Source organism: Lepisosteus oculatus, chromosome 14 (assembly GCF_040954835.1).
Source record: "Lepisosteus oculatus isolate fLepOcu1 chromosome 14, fLepOcu1.hap2, whole genome shotgun sequence".
NCBI lineage: Eukaryota > Metazoa > Chordata > Actinopteri > Semionotiformes > Lepisosteidae > Lepisosteus > Lepisosteus oculatus.
In genome coordinates this window covers 25,321,312-25,346,095 of record NC_090709.1, presented here as the reverse complement: position 1 = coordinate 25,346,095, position 24,784 = coordinate 25,321,312, and the positions used below count along the sequence as shown (strand labels likewise).

Genomic DNA, 24,784 nt, shown 5'->3' with positions numbered 1-24,784 from the left:
TTTTTAATTTCGCTAAATCACACGAAACACCAACAACACTCATCGTAAGCATCTGACCAATCACATTCCTGAATTTTAAAAGTATTTAGTATTTATTTTTAACTTGTTTTATTTTTAAAAAATTGTATACACCTGTTTTACATATTCTTGCCATTTTTGGCATATTGTAAGTGGATTGTAACTTCAAAAAGATAATTCTTGATCTTTATAACTGTGTATCATTTCTTTTTACCTTGTTTTAATATGTTCTAATTATTTTTGCATTTTATAGAACTTTTTTAATATATTGAGCATTTTAGCATAATTTTAAAATAGGACTATCAATGCTCCTGACTTCTAAAACCTGTATTTATTCTGACATTTTTCTCTCCAACTGCAGATGAGGAGGGATGCATTTGATTTTAAATTGGTTGATTTTAGGGGAAAATGTACATTAATTTCTTTGTACGTATCATCAGTGGGAAACTTGGCATTTTGGGATGAATTGCAATCTTTACTGCAAGACTGATATAGAAATGATGGGAGATTTAAATGACACATTTGATAAATCAGACAGGCACAGTACAACATCTAAAATGGCAGAACCCTCTAAAGTGCTGAAATATTTTAGGCACATTCATAATCTACGAGATGTTTGGTGGTTACTGTGTCCTGCTACCCTTTCATATTTTTTAGTGTGCATGAATCTGTCCCACTTCTTTTACTAGTTTTTAAGGAAGATTCTGAAATATCTGATTATGAGATCAAGCCAGAAGAAAAATGATGACAATTAGTAGGAAGAAAGATACAATGTATTGACAATGTAATATGGTTTAAAAGATTAAAAGGAAAATAAATACTTTATCTACGCAAACTACTTCAACTGAGCTCCTCTAAACACTATAGCCTGAAGAATTGCCAAAGCACAATGTATCACTTTGGGTGACACTAAGGGAAGAGGAACACAACACTCAAAACCACAAACAACTTATTTTCAACAGCAAAAATATGCTTGAAAATATTTGACAAAAAAAAGAAACCTTACACGCATGGAAACCAATATTTACCGCTAGGGTAGAATGCAGCAGAGAACAGTAGGGCAGAAGGTTAGTGTAACTCTATAGTGCATCACAGAGGCTGGTCTCTTCCCCTCATTATGCAGGCTGACTTGTTCACAGTGAACTGTCCTCCAGCGATAGTCAGCTGCAATCACTGACATCAGACATGATGTTAATACTCTGACAGCACTTTGGCTGATTTGGTTAATACGTTTTCCTATTAAACAGGAGATCTTGAGTTCAAATCCCAGTAGTGCCTTTCTTCCTGTCTTGTCTTATAGAATGTATCACTATGGATGATCACGTGCGGCTTGATTTTGTTAAATGCAAGTTTTCATTTTCTTTCTAGAACAACTTGCTTTTCATGAAATTCATACAGCTTGCGAAAGATGAAACACAGATCTTGCTTATCAGTCCAAAACAAATATCACAGGCTGGCAAGAATAAAGCCTTTTTTTTTACCAAAAGCTTGCAAATGGAGAAAAGGGATGCAAGTGAGTCTCTGGGAGCTGTTAATTGAAAGGTTAGTGGTCCAAGCCCATTTCTCATTATTCTACTTAATTGGATTTCTTAGTAAAACTTTAACCCAATTGATATTTGCAGGAAATGCAGTTGTTTTGTGCGTCGAACTACAACAAGTAAACAATTGAGTACATTAATCATTACCACTGGGAATGACCAGTCATGGCCAACATTCAAGGGAATCGTATTCAGCCATGGACTTTGACCTTCAAATGGCTGGCGGGAGAATTCATTTATACTCTCGTTGCACGCTTAGTTAAAATATTAAAAATTACAACACAGATTTGTTGTAGAACTTGAAAAGCCAAAAAGACAGTTGGACAGCATGATTATGTTAGGACTGTACATTTGTATTTCAAAACTTTTGTATATTTATCTTAATTTTAATATAGATGTAACCATAAATGCTGTTCTATATATATATAAAGATTGTTGTATTTTATAATATTTTAGCAGAGGGCACAAGGGGGTCTATTATACCTTGCGAAACATCCAAGACATCTATAATAGAGGCTCATATTTTAATAAAATTTTCTTTAAAAGAAAACCAAAATTTGTATGATATCATCCCTTAATACCGACGTTCAGTTGAAGGATTTGAAAAAGCAACACAGATAGGTGAGTACATTGATTGTGGACCCATGTTTGCATCTGAATAATCTTTCCTCCTGGAAAGAATTAAAAACAGGTCTGTTTTGAGTCTCATGATGATTCTCTTCTGGATCTGAAAAAAAAACAGTGCAAATTTGTTTCCGATGTATTTTTCAATTTTATCAGATTTTTTCAGGTGAATGCAGTCGATACGTTCGTTTTAATATGATGACAGGACCTACACTTAGGGCTCAGTACTGATAACTGCTGATATTGATGGAGTAGAAATAAGTGATGTATTGGCAGCTTTATCTGAGGTGAGAAGTCCTAGAACACCTACAAAAATGTTAGGATTCAGAGGAAGAAATATTTTTCTACCTCACCCAATCCTATTGCATTAACGAGGCTGAAGTTGGCTGCTTATTCGCCAGCTTCTTATTCGCGTTTTTTGTTCCACCTTAAGTGCTGCTGCTGTGATGTTATGCCGCCTTTCGCCTGTAGATGGCTCTCTATAGTCATTTTTAAAAATACTAATCCGAGTTGATTACTGCACATATCCTCAGTAAAGGGGAATATGTAAGTAATGATTATCTAAATTGCATTTTTGTATGAAACACATTTCAGAAAATCGAAAACCAATTTTCAAAACTAACAATAACACAAACTGCCATGTTAGACAACAAGTAAATAAGACAAAGGCAAAACGTGAATTCTCAAAGTCTCAAAATCTTGCATTTTGCAAGAAATGTTATTATAGCAGTTTACAATGGGACATTTAGAACAAGGCATATGAGAATATATGGTTAACGGAGGATGAGCAAAGGGTGATGACACTTTCTGCTTATTGCTATGACCCTCCCTCCTGATTATAAAATCGTCTCACAATTCTGCCACTGAGGTGTGAGACACAATGTAACAGACTCCCAAAATCCTGAACTTCAGGAAATGTTGCTGTACCATTTTTAAAATATGACCCTCTGAATGTGGCATGAGAGAATTTATAGGGAAAAGCTAATTGCTCTTTCTGTTGTATTGCGATGGCCCCTGTTTAGAAAAAAACATCTCAGAATTCTGACACAAAGGTGAGACACAATGTAACAAATTATGAAAATCATGAAGTATAAGAAAATTTACTGTACCATTTTTTAATATGACCCTCTGAGCCTGGCATGTGAGGATTTATAGTCAACAAAATAGCACCCTTTCTGCTGAATTACTTTTTCCCTCCTTCCTCGTTACCAAACCATCTTAGTATTCTGACACTAAGGTAAGAGAGACAAAATCACTCATCATGAAAATTTGTAATTACAAAACTTCACTGTTGCATTTCTGCTTTGTGACATTCTGAACATGGCATGTTAAAGTATATAGAAAACCTAGATCAGAACAGGTTAAATGTAATTCATAGTGATTTATTTTTTTTAATTCTTTCTAAATGAAAAAATATGTTTTTCAGTGATTATGACACTTCGGTATTACATAAAATATGCTTCAATGCCAAAATAAATAATAATGGAAAAAATAACCTCAGTGGACATTCATAGTTGCGATTATAGGAATGTTATATATCAGGTGAGTAGCTGTGTCAGCATTCGTAGGCTGCAAAGGAAAAAGTAAAGGATTATTCCATGCTGAAAAGAGAAGAAAGGAAACATAACATGTTGGCCGTGGAGCCTTCTTCAGGTGTGAGAAAGACAGGGCAGTAAGCAAAGATAATTTTCTTTATCTTTGCTTACTGCAGTTTATCTTTGATGACAACATCAAACACGTTAGGAAGTTTTACGGCTAACAGCTCCACATCAACTTCCTTTTATAACTAACCTCATCAGATCCCTCAACTCTCATCTCTTCCAATTTCTCACTTCAGAGAAGGATAAAAAACTCAATCATCCTCTACAGAGAAAAACCATCAACACCCCTACCACCTCCACCAATCCTAACCTCGTTTTTACTATAGCCTCTGACCTTTCCCTTTCACCCCTTTGCATCCTCAGCTAACATATTTTAAAATTACAATAGACTGTATAGTATTTATGTTTAAAATTAAGGTAAATATGTCAAAATATCAAAATCCAACTGCACAGTGCTATCGTAATAATGCTTCTCAAGTTCTCAAACAAACCTGCATTGTATTTTTAAAATATTTCAGCAGAGGATTCAACTGGAGTATAAATAAAGATTCGACGATAATTTTTTTTGAGTGAATATGGTTTTCTGGGGAGTTGCAATGTTGGGCATTATTGGACATTTCCCGGTGACCCTGACACGTGTTAAACACTCGCATTTCCTGCAAATATTAAAATGGTTATGGTTTCGCTGAGAAATCCAATCGATTGAAGACATCGCAAAAGAACCCCATCCCTGGGTGGACTCGAGCCACCAACCTTTCGCTTAATAGCCAAACGCGCTAACCGATTGCGCCACAGAGAGTGGCTGGTGGGTTATTCTCTCGAATCACAAGTTTTCAGTTAAAAAAAAAATCTCTTGCCATTTATTTTGCCAGACGGTAATATTTCTTCTGCACTGATAACCAAGAATTGAATTTCATTTTTCGCAAGCTGTGTGAATTTAATCAAAAACAAGTTTTCCAGAAAGGAAATGAACACATGCATTTAACGAAATCAAGCCCTTTGTGATTGCCCGAAATGATACGTTCTGTACTACAAGATAGGAAGAAAGACACGGCTGGGATTTGAATCTCTGTTCTTTTGTTTGATAGAGAAGCGTTTTAACCAACTAGGGTATGGTGACAGGACGACCATCACCTTTTACAGCCGCTTGGACACACCGCTCTGAGACATCCGCGTTCAGTAAGCGCTGAGCCTGCTCTCAGAGCAAATTACCTCTTTTACATAGCAGCCCCGACACTGAGAAACGAAGAGAACTGGCTTTTATCTGGCATTTTCATGTCCAATGCGTTTGACATCTCCCAGGGGCGACAGAGTTCTTTTGCGACACTATTTCTTCTTCTTTTTTATTTCTGTACGCTTTGATAAAAATCGAGAAATCGTGCAAGGGAAAAATGTCTTTTTTTCATAGAGAAAACGTGCACCAGGAAATGTTGTGTTGAGAAGAAATGATTTAACATGATACGTGACCTAATTTATCGGAGCAATTGCTCAACCAGCAGCGTCTGGCGAGGTTGGAGAGTCTGGACCGGGGTAAAGTTAGCTCGAAGTTCGAAAACTATTTTGGCACGCCTGTAGCGCTTTCACGAAACCTCTTAGAATTGTGAGAATGCTTGTTTTGTGTATAAAATACATTGTGGATGCTTTCTCAGCCTTTACTTTTTCGTTTTTATGACATTTTTTTTACCAAGCACGAATATTCTTTTGTCCATATCTTCGCAATGGAAGCACAGAACGCCGTCAAACCAAATGCATTTTAAAGACCACAACTTGTGGATATTTCCACACCCTTTACATCAAACTATCAGTGAGCTTATTATCTTTTTTTAAACCTCCGGTTTTTCATCGATGCGTAATTACGCACGAACTGGAACCCGGGGGACCGCTGTGTGCACACGTTCACAAAGCGAGAAATACTGTTCAATACGGCTTCATGCGAAAAACCCGTATATGACCATAGGAAGCAGAACAGCGCGGTCTCCAATTACCCAGACTGTAAGCACGGGAATAAAGCTTTGTTTGATTTCTGAAACCCTTCCTTTACGTCCTGTTTTCATTCAGGTAAGGGTCAACTATATTCACAATACTACTGACAGCAGGAAGATAAAAATATTCTTTACTCAGCAGCTTATTAAAAACAGCTCCCATGATGTTCATACCGACTTTTTACACAGAACACTGACACAGCTTTGTGTTCTGAATCTCTTTTTCTCTTGCTTTTATTTAATGTGGCACAATGCACTGGGATAGGGGTATTCTGTTCACAAACCAATAGCATTTAAACCACAGCACCCACAATGCTGCAGGTAAGTGTTTTGCACACTAAGCAGGTAATCTGACTATTCCCAGCTTTGTTTTGGGTTATGGAACCTTTATTTTTTTATGATTTTCTGAAGATAACACTACAGGTAATACACTGGGATGGGTGGGTCGTCCTCATGGCTCAATAGCATTTCAAATACAACAGCCACACTGCTGAAACCAAGTGTTTTACACACCAGACAGGCCCCCGAACCTCATACAACCTTACTGTGGCTGTGGCCCCTTTCTTTATTTTGTAATGAGTTTCTGAAGATAACACTACAGGTAATACACTGGGACAGGTGGGTCGTCTTCATGGCTCAATAGCATTTCAATTACAGCACCCACACTACTGAAACCAAGTGTTTTACACACCAGACAGGCCCCCGAACCTCGTACAACCTTGATGTGGCTGTGGCCCCTTTCTTTAATTTTTTATGATTTTCTGAAGATTACACTACAGGTAATACACTGGGACAGGTGGGTCATCTTCATGGCTCAATAGCATTTCAAATACAGCACCCACACTGCTGAAACCAAGTGTTTTACACACCAGACAGGCCCCCGAACCTCGTACAACCTTGCTGTGGCTGTGGCCCCTTTCTTTAATTTTTTATGATTTTCTGAAGATTACACTACAGGTAATACACTGGGACAGGTGGGTCGTCTTCATGGCTCAATAGCATTTCAAATACAGCACCCACACTGCTGAAACCAAGTGTTTTACACACCAGACAGGCCCCCGAACCTCGTACAACCTTGCTGTGGCTGTGGCCCCTTTCTTTAATTTTTTATGATTTTCTGAAGATTACAGTACAGGTAATACACTGGGACAGGTGGGTCGTCTTCATGGCTCAATAGCATTTCAAATACAGCACCCACACTGCTGAAACCAAGTGTTTTACACACCAGACAGGCCCCCGAACCTCATACAACCTTACTGTGGCTGTGGCTCCTTTCTTTATTTTGTAATGAGTTTCTGAAGATTACACTACAGGTAATACACTGGGACAGGTGGGTCGTCTTCATGGCTCAATAGCATTTCAAATACAGCACCCACACTGCTGAAACCAAGTGTTTTACACACCAGACAGGCCCCCGAACCTCATACAACCTTACTGTGGCTGTGGCCCCTTTCTTTATTTTGTAATGAGTTTCTGAAGATAACACTACAGGTAATACACTGGGATAGGGGGGTGCTATTCATGAGTCAAAAGCTTCATCACAACATCTGAAAATTTTAGATTTTACATTCTTTTTATTTCCCATGTTTTGTTTAGTTTTTTCCTCTAATTTCACATTTTAAATAAGCTATATCTGTAATCACAATGAAGGTGTGGTATGCAGTCTTGATGATGTGCCGCACTGCACGTGTGAACAGGGGAATGAGCGAGCGAGCGGGGATAGGGCGCCTCCTGCGCTTAAGAGCTTACAGCACCTGGTATTCCCAGGCGGTCTCCCATCCAAGTACTAACCAGGCCCAACCCTGCTTAGCTTCCAAGATCAGACGAGATTGGGCACTTTCAGGGTGGTGTGGCCACAAGCGAAAGCCATGGCGCCTAACTAGCTACTTGAAGCTATGTGTGGCTGGGGCTCTGTGTCCCCCGAGCGGGACTGAAGGATCGTTCGTGAGCAACTCTTTGGAAAGGAGCCTCTTTCCAAATCGCATTGCGTACCTGGATGTTGGCGAATGTGCTCCCTTGTGTTGGCTTGTCCCGCACTGGAGGAGAACAAACAAACTGCACGGAGGAGCACAAGGCAAGTCTTCACAAGACAAAAACGTCCAGTGCACAGCACTCTGAAAACATTTCTGGGCTGTCGCGTGTTTATTTCAGCACATAAAGCGCACCAGTCCAACACGTCGGCCGGGCTCGCGGTGCCTCCGCCCTGTTGTGGCCTTGCGGCGTCAGAGCAAGAGGCTCCTTCTCGCTGCCTTTCCGCTGTGTTGCAGAGCCCCGAGAGGGAACCTGGAGCGCACACTTTGTGGGGGGCGGGGAACCGCGTTCGCGCTCTGCCCCCGGTCTCTTGCGCGAGTACTAAATCTCACGGCGCCAGCCAGCGGCCAGGAGACAAATACAATATCGCGGGACAGGGGCGCCTCGTCATTGATTGTTACATATGAGACGGGGATTAGGAGGAGACCCCGACTCATTGGTAAAGGGGAACATTAACACCAGAGAGACACCCCCGGAGTCTCTTTTTGAGAGACGCCCTGGGATTTCTTAATGGCCAAGGAGGGTCGGGACCTCGGTTTTATGCCTCCCCCGAAGGACGGCGCCTGTTTGTGCAGCAGAGTGTCGCCATCAGGATGCTGGGGCATAAGAAAGCCACACAGACCGCAGGGTGAGCGCTCCCTACTGGTCCCAGTCACACCTCTTGCAGGAGCAGCAGCAACCTGAGCTTTTCCGGGGGGAATCTCCCATCCGGGTGCCGGCTAGGCTCACACCTGCTGGGCTGCCGTGGGTGAGCCCAGTCGAGAGTCGCAGGGTGAGATCTAGTCACCGGGGAGAAACGATACAAGCGAAGGATTACTCGGCTCCCAGCACTTGAAAAGACCGACAAATGACTCATTCCCGCCGGAGCTGAATGTACCTGAATTCCCCCGCCCCGCTGTGTTTGCTGTATTGTCTTTGAAGCCGGCCCCCGAGACGAGACGGGCTGTTCCTGTGCCCCAATTAACACTTTACAGGTGCCATTCCCCTGCATTGTGGCCATTGTCGGTGGTCACACGCGATAAGATAAGGTGGAGGAGAGCGGGGCATGCCCAGCGCCAGACATTCGAGGAGGTCTGCAGATGTGTAGGAAACGGCGCGCTCGTTTTCTCATTTTGCCCACCCTTTTGAGTGTTAGTGTGGCGTGTGAGTGTGCGAAAGAGTGGGCCCAGCAGGAGGCGGTGGTGTGCGGGGTGAGGAGCAGGCCTAGGCTGCGCGCTTTGTGCTGTGGGTGCGGGCCGCTTGCAGGGGCTTGTACAGCTCATACTTACCTGGCAGGGGTGATACCTTGATCAGCCTGTAGGTGGAGTAGTTGGATTGTTTTCTTGTTTTGTGGAAGCAGTGTTTGTTTTTCAGTTTTCGAAATGGCAACCTTTGGATCCCGCAAGAATGCTGTGCGTTTTGAGCTTTTGGATGACCTCTTCATGGACCGTATGCAGTTCAGCAGAAAAGTGTTGCAGAAGGAACTTGGCTTTGAACCTCGGCACTTGGATTTCATCTTCGCTCTCCCAGGTCAGAAAGCATTTGAGGTTGTTTTTGCTACCTATTCTCTGTTTGAACAATGTGTGGATGTGTTTGAGGCAAAAAGAGGGAAAGTTCCTGCCCTTGAGAAGATCAACTTGCAGCCTCTGACACAGAGAGAGAGGAAAACGGTGCATGTTATTATGTTCTGGGAACTGGCAAAGACGGAGGACATTCACACCTGGCTTAACCAGTACTGCACCGTCCACCATGGAACTGAGGTTAGAGATGTTGACGGTATAAAAACAGGAGCAAGGAAATTCGAGGTTCGCTTGCTACCGGACAATGTAAATGGAGGCTTAAGGCACCTGCCCTCTACAATCCGGCTGGGCGCCTGCAATGGCTATGTTTTTTATGTGGGACAACCAAAGGTGTGTCGGCGCTGTGGTGCTGTGGGACACCTGGCATCATCCTGCACTGTGAAATGCTGCAAGACCTGTGGCAAACAGGAACATTTAGCCTCTGACTGTTCAATGCTGCCAAAGTGCAATTGATGTGGCTCGGAAGGACACGTTTTTAAGAACTGCCCTCACGGCTACACCAATAAACTCAAAATGAGAAAGGATGAACCAGTGCTTGTTTCAGCCAAACCGGCCCGAAAAGCCAAAGCAAACAAGTCAAACAAAGAACCCTTGTTGGACAAAGACTCTCAGCCTCCAGCCAGGATCAGTCCTGCTGTGGCTCCGGGGCCGGTGGAAGAGAAATCCACTATGCCCCCACAACCGCAGACTGCACCAGACAAGCACGAGGGTTTGAAAACCCCCGAGAACAGCGAGGACCCCTCCCCCACTCCTGCTCCTCAGAACGAGGGCCAGTGTGGGACCCCCCGGTGGAGCGGGTCCAGCGAGGATACCCAGGATTCAGCGGAGCTGCTTTTCTCAGACTCTGCAAGGGCTACAGATGTCCTCCTCTCCTCCATCCAGTCCATCACGGAGGATCTGCAGCAGCTGGTGGGTGAGGGGGAAGAGGAAACTGGTGCATCGGCTGCACCCCTTTCCCCTCAGTGCTCCCAGGAGCTGGACTTGAGAAAAGGAAAAATGACTCTGTTTTCTCCCCGAGCGAGGAGGAAGGAGAGCATGGCGATGGGGACAGCTGGAACCCCTCCACCCCTCTCTCTACCCCATTCCTTGAAATGGACTCCGTGAACGCTTTTACTGCTGCCACCCTGATGAAGGCTCATTCAGAGGATGGCTGGCAGGAAATTGGTAAGAAGAAAAAGAAAAAGAAGAAGGGAACAGGTGAGACAGAAGAGAAATGTGTTTTGTAAAGACTGGTTTCACTTTCTTATGTAATATGGCTCTAAACATAATTTCTCTTAACACCAGAGGTATCAATGACAGAATTAAATGCCAGTCTGTCTTTGATTACCTCCAGCAGAGAGAGGGAGATGTGTTGATGTTGCAGGAGTGTGCTTTAGCCTATCAAGAGAGGTATAAAAGCTTTGAAGATAGGTGGGATAAAGGGCCATCTGTTTGGTCAGGGGACAATAACAACAGAGCCTCTGGCGTGGCCATTCTTTTCAAAGGATGGGCTTTCAAATTGAAAAGTATTCAGAGGGTCATAGATGGCAGGTTGCTGTGTGTGGATGTGGAATGGGGGACCGTTAACCTGCGGCTAATCAATGTGTATTGCCCTACTGATGTGGGAGGAAGGGTGGAGCTACTCAAGGCACTCTCCCCCCTATTGTTATGTAGCACAGACGTGATAGTGGGAGGGGATTTTAATTGTATCTTAGAGCACACAGATAGGCAGTCTAGCTCTCCGATAAAATTGGATTCCAGCTCACTGGCCCTGCAAAACTTAGTTCAAGACTTTAAACTCTCAGACACATATAGATGTATATATCCCACAACAGCAGGATATACATGGTCAGGGAGGAATAGCAGCTCCAGAATTGACTATTGCTTTGTCTCAGAGAGAGTGAAAGTTGTTGGGGTCACTCTTCAGCCTGTCTTCTTCTCAGATCATCAGGCTTTAGGGTGTAGGGTGGAACTCCAGGGCGGGACTGTCTTTGGCCCAGGCCTCTGGAAACTCCAGGAAACAGAGGCAGCTGCAGCATCTCTACACGATGCTGCACAGTGGCTTCGATGTGCTTGAAGATATCACCCTTTTAAAAAAGGACATCCGGAGCATAGCCGAAGAAAGCAGTCGAGGAATGCTGTTAAGAAGCAGAGTGCAGTTCTTGGAAGAAAATGAAAAGTGTACTCGCTTCTTTTTCAGGAAAGTGGTAGGCTCCAAGTCTGTCATGGAAAGTGTAGTTGATGAGGAGGGAAGAGAGAGTACAGAGCTGAGTGCTATCCTCTCCTGCATCGAGGCCTTCTTGTCACGGACGTCCAAAGGGACTAACCGTGGGGAGCAGGAGGGCAGAAAAAGACCCATATGCGTAGCGGCGAGACGGGAAAAAGGCCCGGGCTCATTAGTGCAAAGAGTTCAGGAATGCCGTATAGATACCTGTGCCCTCAGGGAGCGGACATGGGGCGCCCTGGTGCTAGGCGGGTCTCAGGACATCCGAACGTCAGTGCTGAGCGAGGACAGAGTGCAAGACCCGGAAATATATAACCCAAGGGAAAGAGAGGGACAGAAAGGACAGCAGACCAGAAACTAGGGACAGGACAGAGAAGGACCGCCCTCTGGCTGCAGAGGGCGTGACACTTCTACTCAAGACTGTACAGCTCTACAGAGGTAAAGGATGAAGAAATTCATTTTTTTACCTCAAAGCTAGAAAACGTTTTGAGTGAAGAAGATAGGGAAGTACTTGAGGGGGATTTGACAGTAGAAGAGCTGAGAGGCTATGGAGAGCTTACAGAAGGGGAAAACTCCGGGTGCTGACAGGCTCCCTAAAGGGGCGTCTGCTTTTACTACTTGCACGAATGAAGGTAAAAAAAAGCCAATCGATGTGAACGAACGGCGCTTTACAGAGGAGTACTGCTTGACTGGATGGTTGATGAACGACAGAGGCCACTCCGAGCTCTTCTCGGTTTTCTTCATTGACTTACTAAGGATCTTCTTCACATTCGCCCATGCAGGAGAAGCCAGTTACACCAAAGCAAACGCAGGAAAGTGCATTTCAAGCAGAGACCAGGAGGGACTTGTTTACACCGAGAGTGGGCGGAGAATGGAACAATGCACCCAGCCCTGTTGCTGGAGCCGATTCTTGATGAGATCTTGGGCTCACTAAGAGGCCCCCGCTGGATGCTAATCTTTCTGTTGTTCTTGCAGGTCCTGCGCTGCTTTTGAGCCGACAGAGCTCGTCCTGGTCTGTCAGCACAGCCCAATTGCAAATGATCGGCTCCACGTACAGAAGGAACGTGCGTTTGGTACAAGAGTGCATGAAGGCACCGGAAATACATTGGGAACAAATGACCAGTCGCTCAAGACCTCTGTGAAGTACAGGAGCGTGCAAAAAGAGGCTGTTCCCGTCCGGTTTCGAATCGGGGATTTTTCTGCGTGTAAGGCGAACGTGATAACTGCTGCACTACGGAAACGGTGAGAAAAGGGATCCCCCGGCAGTGAGTATTCAACCTTATTGCATTACTGCTCCCAACCAGTTGATATCAATTTAATTCCTAAGGGTTCTGTACTTGTTTTGAGTATCTCATGTAGAAGTTGTAAACAAGTTCAATTACGAAATGGTCTAAATGAATGATATACTGAACTTATGTCCTCTTGATATGTGTAACTCTTTGTAACTGAATGAATTTATATCTTTTGTATTCTGATAACCCATACGATAAGATCTGTTAGGTTTGCATGCATATTCTATATATTAACAAATGTATCCTCGTGTATTAGTACCTGTGTGTGCATTGTTTGAGTTATGTCGCATGGTTGGATTCTAAGACCATTAAAATAATCAATTTTGTGATTTACTGCCACAAAAATAATTGTCCCAGTAAATGCCCAAACCCCTACAGAACTGGTGCCTCGTGAGAGAACACTACAACAGTGTGTGATATCCTGTCCCAGCCTGTGGAGCAGACAGCGAGCCTGTCTCTTAATAATACTAATAATACAGTGTGTGATTCCCTGCCCCAGCCAGAAGAACAGACAGTGAGCCTGTCTCTCAATAATAATACAGTGTGTGATCTCCTGTCCCAGCCTGGGAAACAGTGAGTCAGCCTCTCAATAATTATAATACAGTGTGATCTACTGTCCCAGCTGAGGAACACACAGTGAGCCTGTATCTAAATAATAATAATACACTGCGTGATCTCCTGTACTAGCCTGAGGAACAGACAGCGAGCCTGTCTCTCAATAATGATAACCTAGTGTGGAATGTCCTGTCCCAGTCTGAAGAACAAACAGTGAGCATGTCCCTCAGTAATAATAGAACAGTGTGTGATCTCCAGTCCCAGCAGGAGGAACAGACAGTGAGTCTGTATCTCAATAATAATAATACAGTGTGTGATCTCCTGTCCAAGCCTGGGGAACACTGAGGCTGTCTCTCAATACTAATAATACAGTGTGTGATCTCCTGTCTCAGCCTGGGGAACACTGAGCCTGTCTCTCAATACTAATTATACAGTGTGTCATTTCCTGCCCCAGTCAGAGGAACAGACAGTGAGCCCGTCTCTCAATAATAATAATACAGTGTGTGATCTCCTTTCCCAACCTGAGGAACAGACAGGAGTAAGCCAGTCTCTCAATAATAATAAAGCAGATTATGATCTGCTGTCCCAGCCTTAGGAACAGTCAGGAAAGAGCAGGTCTCTCTATAATAATAATACAGTTTGTGATCTCCTGTCCCAGCCTGAGGAACAGTGAGCCTGTCTCTCAATAATAATAATACAGTATGTGACCAACTGTCCCAGACTGAGGAAAAGACAGTGAGTCTGTCTTTTAATAATAATAATAATAATAATAATAATAATAATAATAATAATACAGTGTGAGTTCCTGTCTCAGCTTGTGGAACATACAGTGAGCCTGTCTCTCTATAATAATAATATAATGTATGACCTCCTGTCCCAGCCTGGGGAATATACAGTGAGCCTGTCTCACTATAATAATAATACAGTGTCTGATCTCCTGTCCCAGCCTGAGGAACAATAAGCCTGTCAAACAATAATAATACAGTATGTGATGTCCTGTCTCCACCTGAGGAACAGAGAGTAAGCCTGTCTCTCAATAATAATAATTCAGTGTGGGATCTCCTGTCCCAGTCTGATGAACAGACAGTGAGCCTTTCTCTCAATAATTATAATACAGTGTGTGATCTCCTGTCCCAGCCTGAGGAACAAACAGTGAGCCTGTCTCAAAATAATAATAATACAGTGTGGGATCTCCTGTCCCAGCCTGGGGAACAGTGTGCCAGACTCTCAATAATATTAATAATAATAATACAATGTGATCTACTGTCCCAGATTGAGGAACAGACAGTGAGCCTGTCTCAATAATAATACAGTGTGTGACCATCTGTCCCAGACAGAGGAAAAGACAGTGAGTCTGTCTCTAAATAATTATAATAATACAGTGTGGGATCTCCTGTCCCAGCCTGGGGAACAGACAGTGAGTTTGTCTCTCAATAATAATACAGTGTTATCTCCTGTCCCAGCCTGGGGAACAGATAGTGAGCCTGTCTCTCAATAATAATAATACAGTGTGTGACCATCTGTCCCAGACAGAGGAAAAGACAGTGAGTCTGTCTCTAAATAATTATAATAATACAGTGTGGGATCTCCTGTCCCAGCCTGGGGAACAGACAGTGAGTTTGTCTCTCAATAATAATACAGTGTTATCTCCTGTCCCAGCCTGGGGAACAGATAGTGAGCCTGTCTCTCAATAATAATAATACAGTGTGTGATCTCCTGTCCCAGACTGAGGAACAGACAGTGAGACTGTCTCTCAATAATTATAATAATACTGTGTGAGCTCCTGACCCAGCCTGGGGAACATACAGTGAGCCTGTCTCTCTATAATAATAATTCAGTGTGGGATCTCCTGTCCAACTCTGAGGAACAGACAGTGAGCCTGTCTCTAAATAATAATAATACAGTGTGTGATCCTCTGTCCCAGCCTGAGGAACAGACAGTGAGCTTGTCTCTCAATAATAATAATACAGTGTGTGATCTCCTGTCCCAGCCTGAGGAACAGTGAGCCTGTCAATCAATAATAATACAGTATGTGATGTCCTGTCTCAGCTTGAGGAACAGAGAGTAAGCCTGTCTCTCAATAATAATAATACAGTGTGGGATCTCCTGTCCCAGCCTGAGGTACAGACAGTGAGCCTGTCTCTCAATAATAATATAGTGTGTGACCACCTTCTGTGGTCTGTTTCAAATCCGCCCGTGATGAAACACCGAGGAGAAATGAAGAGCCCCAGTCGCGCTAGAAAATCACCCGGGAAAGAGACTTTCAATGTAGGAAAAAAAAGTCGTTAGTAACAGACATAATATGTTTGTTTTGTTTTTTTAATCGCTGCGATGTGTGACTAAGCTCATACGACTAAGAGTCGCCCCCTTTGTCTAGATCTGGTAACCTGCTCGTCGCTGGTGGGCCAGATCGTGTCCCCCGTCACTACACTGGGGCATTAAGACCCTCACAGACCGCAGGGTGAGTGCCCCCTGCTGGCCCCACTGAGAGGTCGAATCCCACCTCCTCCGCTCTCTGCGAAAAGCAGTATCTTCAGGCCCTGACATCCCACCCCTGCCACTCTCTGCGTAAATAAGTGTCGTATGGTCCTGACATCACACCCCCACCACTCTCTGCGGAAAGCACTGTCGTATAGCCCTGACACCCAGCCCTCCACTCTTTGAATAAAGCAGTGTCGTCAGGCCCTGACATCCCACCCCCGCCACTCTCTACGTAAAGTAGTATCGTCAGGGCCTGACAGCCCACTCCCGCCACTCTCTGTGTAAAGTAGTGTCATATGGCCCTGACACCAATCCCTCCACTCTCTTCATAAAGCAGTGTCTTATGGCCCTGAAGCCCTCCCCTCCACTCTCTACATAAAGCAGTGTTGTCAAGCCCTGACATCCCTCCCCCGCCACTCTCTGTGAAAAGCACTGTCGTATGGCCCTGACATCACACCCCCACCACTCTCTGCGTAAAGCACTGCCGTATAACCCTGACACCCACCCCTAAACACTCTGCGTTAAGCTGTGTTGTCAGGGCCTGATATCCCACCCCCGCCACTCTCTGTGTAAAGCAGTGTCATATGGCCCTGACATCACACCCCCACCACTCTCTGTGTAAAGCACTGTCGTATGGCCTTGACACCCACCTCTCCACTCTCTGTGTAAAGCAGTGTCATCTAGCCCTGACATCCCACCCCCTCCACTCTCTGAATAAAGAAGTGTCGTATGGCCCTGACACCCACACCTCCATTCTCTGCATAAAGCGGTATCGTCAGGCCCTGACATCCCACCCCTCCACTCTCTGCGTAATGCGGTATCGTCAGGCCTTGACATCCAACCCCCGCCACTCTCTGCGTAAAGCAGACATGTTACAGACATTTACAACAAAGACATATTATAAAATATTGACATATACTGTAGGCGGCTGGAGCATTATTGGGAGACAGACTCACTGTTCCTCAGGCTGTGACAGGAGATCACATACTGGACTCCCAGATCAACTGAGTTCCCTCCTCCCTCTCCCAGTAGGATTGGGACCCGTTGTGATTCTGGCAGGTGTGGGAACTCTGGGATTAGATTTCTGAATTTCGGGAAGAATGTTTCTCTAATCCCAGAGTATCTGTCACAGTGCAGTAGGAAGTGCACCTCTGTCTCTATTTCTCCCCGCTGGCAGTGGGAGCACAGCCTGTCCTCTCTGGGCAGCCAGGTCTGCCTGTGTCGCCCAGTTTCTATGGCCAGGTTGTGGTCACTGAGCCTGTACTTCGTCAGGGTCTGTTTCTGTTTGTTATTTTTAATTTTGGTCAAATATTCAGCTAGTGTGTATTGTCTGTTTAAGGTTCTGTAGCATTCCAGTTTATGTTGTGTTTGTGTGTGTGTGTCCCAGTGTGTGAGATATTGCTGTTTAATCTGTGCTGTGATGTGGTTGAGTCTGGGTTGTGGTGCTCTAGCAGTGCTGTCCTGAGGCTGGTTAGTGTCAGTGTCACTCACTGCGAGTGTGATTTCAGCAGAGTCTCTGTACTCTTGGGACACTTGACTCACCTGTCTCTCTCTTTCTCTTCCTGTGCTGTCCCTCTCCTGCCCCCTCTCTCCCTCCTCAGACTCCAGCTGGAGGAGGTCCAATCACCACCTCCTGTGAGACAGAAGAAAAATAAGGAGGGTAATGCTCTGATCCTCTCTTTACTCCTGTCCAGTGTCCAGTCAGTGTCCAGTCAGTGTATCTGTATGAACCCCCCTCTCTCTCAGTGCAGTGTTCATGTACTGGAGTGTCCAGTCAGTGTGTCTGTATGAACCCCTCTCTCTCTCAGTGCAGTGTTCATGTACTGGAGTGTCCAGTCATGTGTCTGTATGAACCCCTCTCTCTCTCTCAGTGCAGTGTTCATGTCCTGGAGTGTCCAGTCCGACTCTTAACGTGACTCTCCTGTCTCTGCTGCAGAATCGCTGGTGCGTCTTTTTAAACTCCCTGAGCTGCGTGTCGGTGGAGACAGATGATCAGGACGAGCCGATGGAGGCGGCGGAGACCGTGGGTCAGGAGAGGAAGAGCGAGGGAGAGGAGGAGCAGGCTGCCAGGAAGGACAAGAAGAGGAAGAGGAGGTGCAGGTGAGCAGACAGGGGGGCGCCGCCCGGTCGTGTCTGTGATTCAAGGAGGAGTCTCCTCTTGCTGTTTGATGTCATGGTGACGTCTGAGTCTGTGTCCCTCACACCTGCAATAACAATATTCTTTCCAGGTTCCTTTCCTGGTTCTGTGCCAGCTTAGATCTGGACTGGACTAGACTGGACTGGACTGGAGCTGAGGGACGCCAGACTGGACTGCACTGAAGCTGAGGGGCCCCAGACTGGACTGGACAGGTGCTGAGGGACACCAGACTGGACTGGACTGGAGCCTAGGGACACCAGACTGGACTGGACCGGAGCTGAGAGACACCAGACTGGACTGCACCGGAGCTGAGAGACACCAGACTGGACTGGACTGGAGCTGAGGGGCCCCAGACTGGACTGGACTGGAGCTGAGGGACCCCAGACTGTGCTGGACCGAAGCTGAGGGACCCCAGTCTGGACTGAAGCTGAGGGACCCCAGACTGTGCTGGACCGAAGCTGAGGGACCCCAGTCTGTGCTGGGCCGAAGCTGAGGGACACCAGACTGTGCTGGACCGAAGCTGAGGGACACCAGACTGGACTGAAGCTGAGGGACCCCAGTCTGTGCTGGACCGAAGCTGAGGGACCCCAGTCTGGACTGAAGCTGAGGGACCCCAGTCTGTGCTGGACCGAAGCTGAGGGACCCCAGTCTGGACTGCACTGGAGCTGAGGGACACCAGGTTAGACTGGAGCTGAGGGGCCCCAGACTAGACTGGACTGAAGCTGAGGGGCCCCATTCTGGACTGGACTGAAGCTGAGGGACCCCAGACCCCAGTCTGGACTGAAGCTTGTAATTTTTGTTCTTTTGTTAAGCATCAGTAAAAAATTTTTTAAAAAAATCTGTTCAACTTTTGGTTTTTTCCCTCCCCCCCCCCCCCCAAAGTTGCTGCTGGGAGAGGTGTGAGTGGGGCCAGCAGGGGGCGCTCTCACCCTGTGGTCTGTGTGGGTCCTGATGCCCCAGTATAGTGACGGGGGACACTGGACTGTAAACAGGCGCCGTCCTTCGGATGAGACGTAAAACCGAGGTCCTGACTCTCTGTGCTCGTTAACAATCCTGGGGTGTTTCTGGAGAAGAGTAGGGGTGTTACCCCAGTGTCCTGGCCTGATTCCCCCCCTGGTCTTGACCCATCATGGCCTCCTTATCACCCCCCTCTCTGAACTGGCTCCATCCCTCTGCTCTCCTCCCCATTGAGAGCTGCTGTGTGCTGAGCGGACTGGAGCATCATCCAGGTAGGGGCTGCACACTGGGGGGACTGGAGGGGATCCCCCTGACCTGGGAGGAGCTCTGAGTGGAGAGTCCAGACTTATTAATTATTATTATTATTCGTGCTGCACTGGTCTTCAGTCCTGGCAGTGAGAGGGGGACTCTGTGATCAGTACAGATACTTATGACTGTCTAATAATACACGATACAAATGGAAAACAGGGTAGCGCTGTAGTCCCTTCGAAACGTTTTGAACTGCCAGAAGAAGTTTTCACAACCCGGACTCGTGAAGGTACAGGTCTTCTCCCTTCGTCCGGAGTAAGGTGAGAGGTCACCCCCTCGGGGCGCAGTATCCCCGATGCACCCCCCCACCACCACCCAAAACGACACACACTTCTGTGACGATTGGGAGACCCCGGTTCGACCAGCCCATGCAGTGGAGGAAACGACCCGCTGGAGAGAACACGCAGACTCCACACAGAAGGGTCACCTCGGCATTTATTCCAACAGCAAAACAACACCAGAGAGAAACGGTCTCCGAAAGATAAGCGCACACCGGGAAAAACACGACGGGGTCATTACAAATGGGAATAGGAGTTCTTTTTTTCTTTTCCGGACGTCAGTTGTATAGTGTCCTGGTGATTTCTCCCGTTTCGAACAGAGTTTAATGTTGCGTTTCTACTTTATTAGAGAGAGGCACTGAACTTTGGGGAACGTGACATCCACCCAGTATTACTAGTAGGTTGATAAATATAAATGTTCTTTTTCCCCCCGTATGATACCTCGCGAAATATAACGATGGCCAACTCCTTAAGTCAAAATTTAAACCCTTCTCATGCTACAAGACAGTCCGTCAACATCGCCGCGGCCCGAAGCGCGACCTTCGGTATGACGTTGGCGGAAAAGGGGGTAGGGTAAGTACGTCACAGCCGGGGGAAGCCCCTATCACGTGAGAGGGGTGCGGCGGGCGACGAGCCCCCGGGGGCGAAGAGAAGTTGATTTGCGTGGGGTGTGGAAACACTACACGACCGGGCAAGCGAGCCGTTTTTTTTTTTTTTGTTTTTTCCAGAACATCAGAACAACCGCAGAGATGACCATCGATCCACCTCCAGACGTTTCCTTTTTTGTCCTCTTTGGCCTCCAAAATAAAAAAAAAACTGGGATCCATCGCCAAATTAAAACGTCAACCACTTTTCGGGCTTTCGTGCTGTCCATGATGAAACCGTCATGGTTGTGTAAGCATACGTTACGTCACAGACCGGCGGCGCTCGGACGTGAGGAGTGTCGTTACGTTTTTGAAATGGCACGTCAGACAAGATCTCTGACAAGATCTCCGAAAAACCCAAACCTGTAAGATTCAATTTCAATTCAGTTTTTTTTATATAGCGCCTTTCACAACAAGAATGCCCCAAGGCCCCGAACAAAGGAGTTGTTCCACACCCCCACCACCCTCTGTGTACAGTAGAGCCCCCTGTACTGACTGGAGGAGCTCACCCAGCTGTGTCTGGAGAGAAGCCGGGGTATCGGCTTCAACCACAGGGCTGGGCGGCTTGTTCCCCACCCCCTTCTGTGTACAGAAGAGCCTCCTGTCCTGACTCCAGTAGGAAATGTCACCTGGAGGCAACACACCGGCTTCTTTTAACAGATCACCTCGGGAATCGGGAACAACGGAGCTGTGTGCGGCCGTCTGTACGGAGGGGTTCAGCGCGGGGGGGCTCCGGGCTCGGGTCTGGACCCGGGGGGGGGGGGGGGCTGTCTGTGTGGAGTCTGCATGTTCTCCCTGTGTTCTCCGGGTCCAAAGACAGGCTTTTGGGCTAATTGGCTTCTGGGAAAACTGGCCCTGGTGTGTGTGTGTCCTGTGATGGAGTGCTGTCCTGTCCAGGGTGTGTGAGTGAGTGTGTGTTTGTCATGTGATGGACTGGTTCCTGTCCAGGGTGTGTGAGTGTGTGTGTGTCCTGTGATGGACTGGTGTCCTATCTAGGGTGTGTGTATGTCCTGTGATGGACTGGTGTCCTGTCCAGGGTGTGTGAGTGAGTGTGTGTGTGTCCTGTGATGGACTGGTGTCCTGTCCAGGGTGTGTGAGTGTGTGTGTCTGTGTGTCCTGTGATGGACAGATGGTACCAAGCCTGGACACCCATGAGACACTGGCTTCCTCAGAAGACTCTCACGGAGGGCACACTGTCCCTAACCCGGGTCCAGAAGAAACTACAGTGATCTATAATTCCTGCGCCTCGGAAGGGTTTATGACGTCTATGTCCGGCGCCCGCGACCGTGGACTGGCGGTTTGGCGTCGCGCTCCGCAGCTCGAGCTTCGGTGCGAGGCAGGGCGGGAGGGAGTCGATGTGGCCTCGGCGCCATCTTTGCTGGTGAGTCAATTGTGACCGTTGCGGTACAATAAACCATCAATAAACCTTTTCCCACCCCGTCCAGTATTTCTGGGGAATGAGCGAGCGAGCGGGGATAGGGCGCTTCCTGCGCTTAAAAGCTTACAGCACCTGGTATTCCCAGGCAGTCTCCCATCCAAGTACTAACCAGGCCCATCCCTGTTTAGCTTCCGAGATCAGGCGTGTTCAAGGGGGTGTGGCCGTAAGCGAGAGCAAGGCTCACTGGCACCCTTCTTATTGAGAGGACAGCTCCGTCACCTCTTTTACGACGCTGCTTTTTTTCTCTTGCGTTTTTCTCTTCTTCCCACGTTCTCTCTCTTCACTGCCTTCGTCCCCGCTCTATTTCACTTCAGCCTTTCACTCTTGCTTCCTTCCAATGAGGACGGAGCTGCGGGAGAAAGGGCGCTATAGAGGATCGCTGTGGAGAGCTGCTGCTGTGCTTTGACATCTGAGCTCTGTGGAAAACGATCTCAATACAATTCTGAAAAACACCGGGGTAGAGTTAGCTTGAAGTTCGAAAACGATTTTGGCACGCCTGTAGCGCTTTCACGAAATCTCTTAGAGTTACAATAACACTTGCTTTGTGTATAAAATACATTGTGGATGATTTCTCAGCCTTTACTTTTTCGTTTTTATGACATTTTTTTGACCAAGCACAAATATTCTTTTGTCCATATCTCCGCAATGGAAGCACAGAACGCCTTCAAACCAAAAGCATTTTAAAGACCACGACTTGTGGATATTTCCACAGCCTTTACATCAAACTATCAGTGAGCTAATTATCTTTTTTTAAACCTCCGGTTTGTCATCGATGCGTAATTACGCACGAACTGGAACCCGGGGAACCGCTGTGTGCACACGTTCACAACGCGAGAAATACTGTTCAATACGGCTTCGTGCGAAAAACCCTTATATGACCATAGGAAGCAGAACAGCGCAGTCTCCCATTACCCAGACTGTAAGCACGGGAATAAAGCTTTGTTTGATTTCTGAAACCCTTCCTTTACATCCTGTTTTCATTCAGGTAAGGGTCAACTATATTCACAGTACTACTGACAGCAGGAAGATTAAAATATTCTTTTCTCAGCAGCTTATTAAAAACAGCTCCCATGATGTTCAAACCGACGTTTTACACAGAACACTGACACAGCTTTGTGTTCTGAATCTCTTTTTCTCGTGCTTTTATTTAATGTGGCACAATGCACTGGGATAGGGGTATTCTGTTCACAAACCAATAGCATTTAAACCACAGCACCCACAATGCTGCAAGTGTTTTGCACACTAAGCAGGTCCTCTGACTTTTCCCAGCTTTGTTTTGGGTTGTGGAACCTTTCTTTATATTTTTTAGGATTTTCTGAAGATAACACTACAGGTAATACACTGGGATAGGTGGGTCATCTTCATGGCTCAATAGCATTTCAAGTACAGCACCCACACTGCTGAAACCAAGTGTTTTACACACCAGACAGGCCCCCTAACTTTATATAACCTTGCTGTGGCTGTGGCCCCTATCTTTATTTTTTTATGATTTTCTGAAGATAACACTACAGGTAATACACTGGGACAGGTGGGTCATCTTCATGGCTCAATAGCATTTCAAATACAGCACCCACACTGCTGAAACCAAGTGTTTTACACACCACACAGGTCCCCTAACCTTACACAACCTTTCTGTGGTTGTGGCCCCTTTATTTATTTTTTTAATAAGAATTTTAGTTTTTCAATATGGCACCATTAGACAGGCGGTACATGGGGATTGGGGGGGGCTATTCATGAGTCAATAGCTCTTCAAGCACAACAGCCACAGTGCTGCAACCAGGTGTTTTACACCAGACATTTCCCCTAACCTTATACAACCTCGCTTTGAGTTGTGGAACATTTCTTTATTTTTTAATGGTTTTTTTGACTGTAATCAAGTGTTGTGCTCACTAGGCAGACCTCCTGACCTTTCACAGTCATGCTTTGTTGTGTGCAACTTTAATTATCTTTTTAGGATTTTTTGAACATGGCAACTTCCACCGAGACGGGTGGGGGGTGTGGGGGTGCTCTTCAATAGCTTTTTCATCTATACACACAAACGGATGTAACCAAGACACTCAGAACCTGTCACACAGGGGCTGACTGCTGAGGATAGGGATCCAATGCGGTGCCCTTGGTAGGGTTGGCGCGAGACGCAGGCGTAGTCGGAGTAAACAGGCAGGGGCCCGAGTCCGGGAAGGCGTAGTACAGGCGTAGGCACAGAATCGACAGGCGAAGGCGTAGTCGAGGGACTGGCAGGGGTCGGAGTCCGGGAAGGCGTAGAAGTTGCGTCGGTAGGCAGAGGCGTAAACGAAGAGACAGGCTGGGGTCAGGATCCGAGAAAGCGTAAAACAGGCGAAGGTACAAAATCGAGTGGCTAAAGCGGTTGTCGGAAAAGCGGGGTCGAGGTCCAGGGGAGAAGTCATAGTAAGGCAAAGGCGTAGTTAGTAGGTAAGCTCCAGGAGAGAATCTCAATTGTGAGCAATGACCGGGGGACAGATGAGGGTTTAAGCAGAGGACTGATTGACATCGCACGTTTGGTATGGGGAGAGCTCGAGGGAATGCGGGAGCGCTTGCCTGCGTGAGGGAGATTCATGACAGAACCAACAGAATCAACCTGAACTCATAGAAAAACAAGAATGCCCCCGAGACACCTGAATCCCCCTCCTGGACCACTCTGGTATCAACACCCCCAAACCCATCCATACCAGCTAACAAGACTCAGAATCGGTGCAACCCTCCAACCTGGACCAAGAGCAGGATGGGACAAGAACCTGCACCACACTACGTACACAGGTTTGTATTTTTGGCTGAAGATGAAAATGTCTAACATAGATTGTTTTGGTTCTAGTAAAACACCTGGTTGCAGCACTGTGGCTGTTGTGCTTGAAGAGCTATTGACTCGTGAAGAGCACAATGTACTATCCCCATGTACCGCCTGTCTAATGGTGCCATATTGAAAAACTCATAAAAAAATAAAGAAAGGGGCCACAACCACAGCAAGGTTGTATAAGGTTCTGGGGGCTGTCTGGTGTGTAAAACACTTGGTTTCAGCAGTGTGGCTGTTGTATTTGAAATGCTATTGAGCAATGAAGTCGACCCGCCTACGGCACTATATTACCTGTAGTGTTATCTTCAGAAAATCATTACAAAATAAA

General features: G+C 46.2%; 1 non-coding gene and 1 pseudogene across 1 annotated transcript; both read right to left on the bottom strand.

Annotated features, from left to right (window-relative positions):
- Positions 1-7,505: 7,505 nt before the first annotated feature.
- On the bottom strand, positions 7,506-7,624 carry LOC138217738 (5S ribosomal RNA). The gene has a single exon (XR_011181435.1). It is a non-coding gene; the product is annotated as a 5S ribosomal RNA (ribosomal RNA).
- Positions 7,625-21,707: 14,083 nt separating this feature from the next.
- On the bottom strand, positions 21,708-21,816 carry LOC138218926 (5S ribosomal RNA; annotated as a pseudogene).
- Between the last annotated feature and the right edge of the window lie 2,968 nt (positions 21,817-24,784).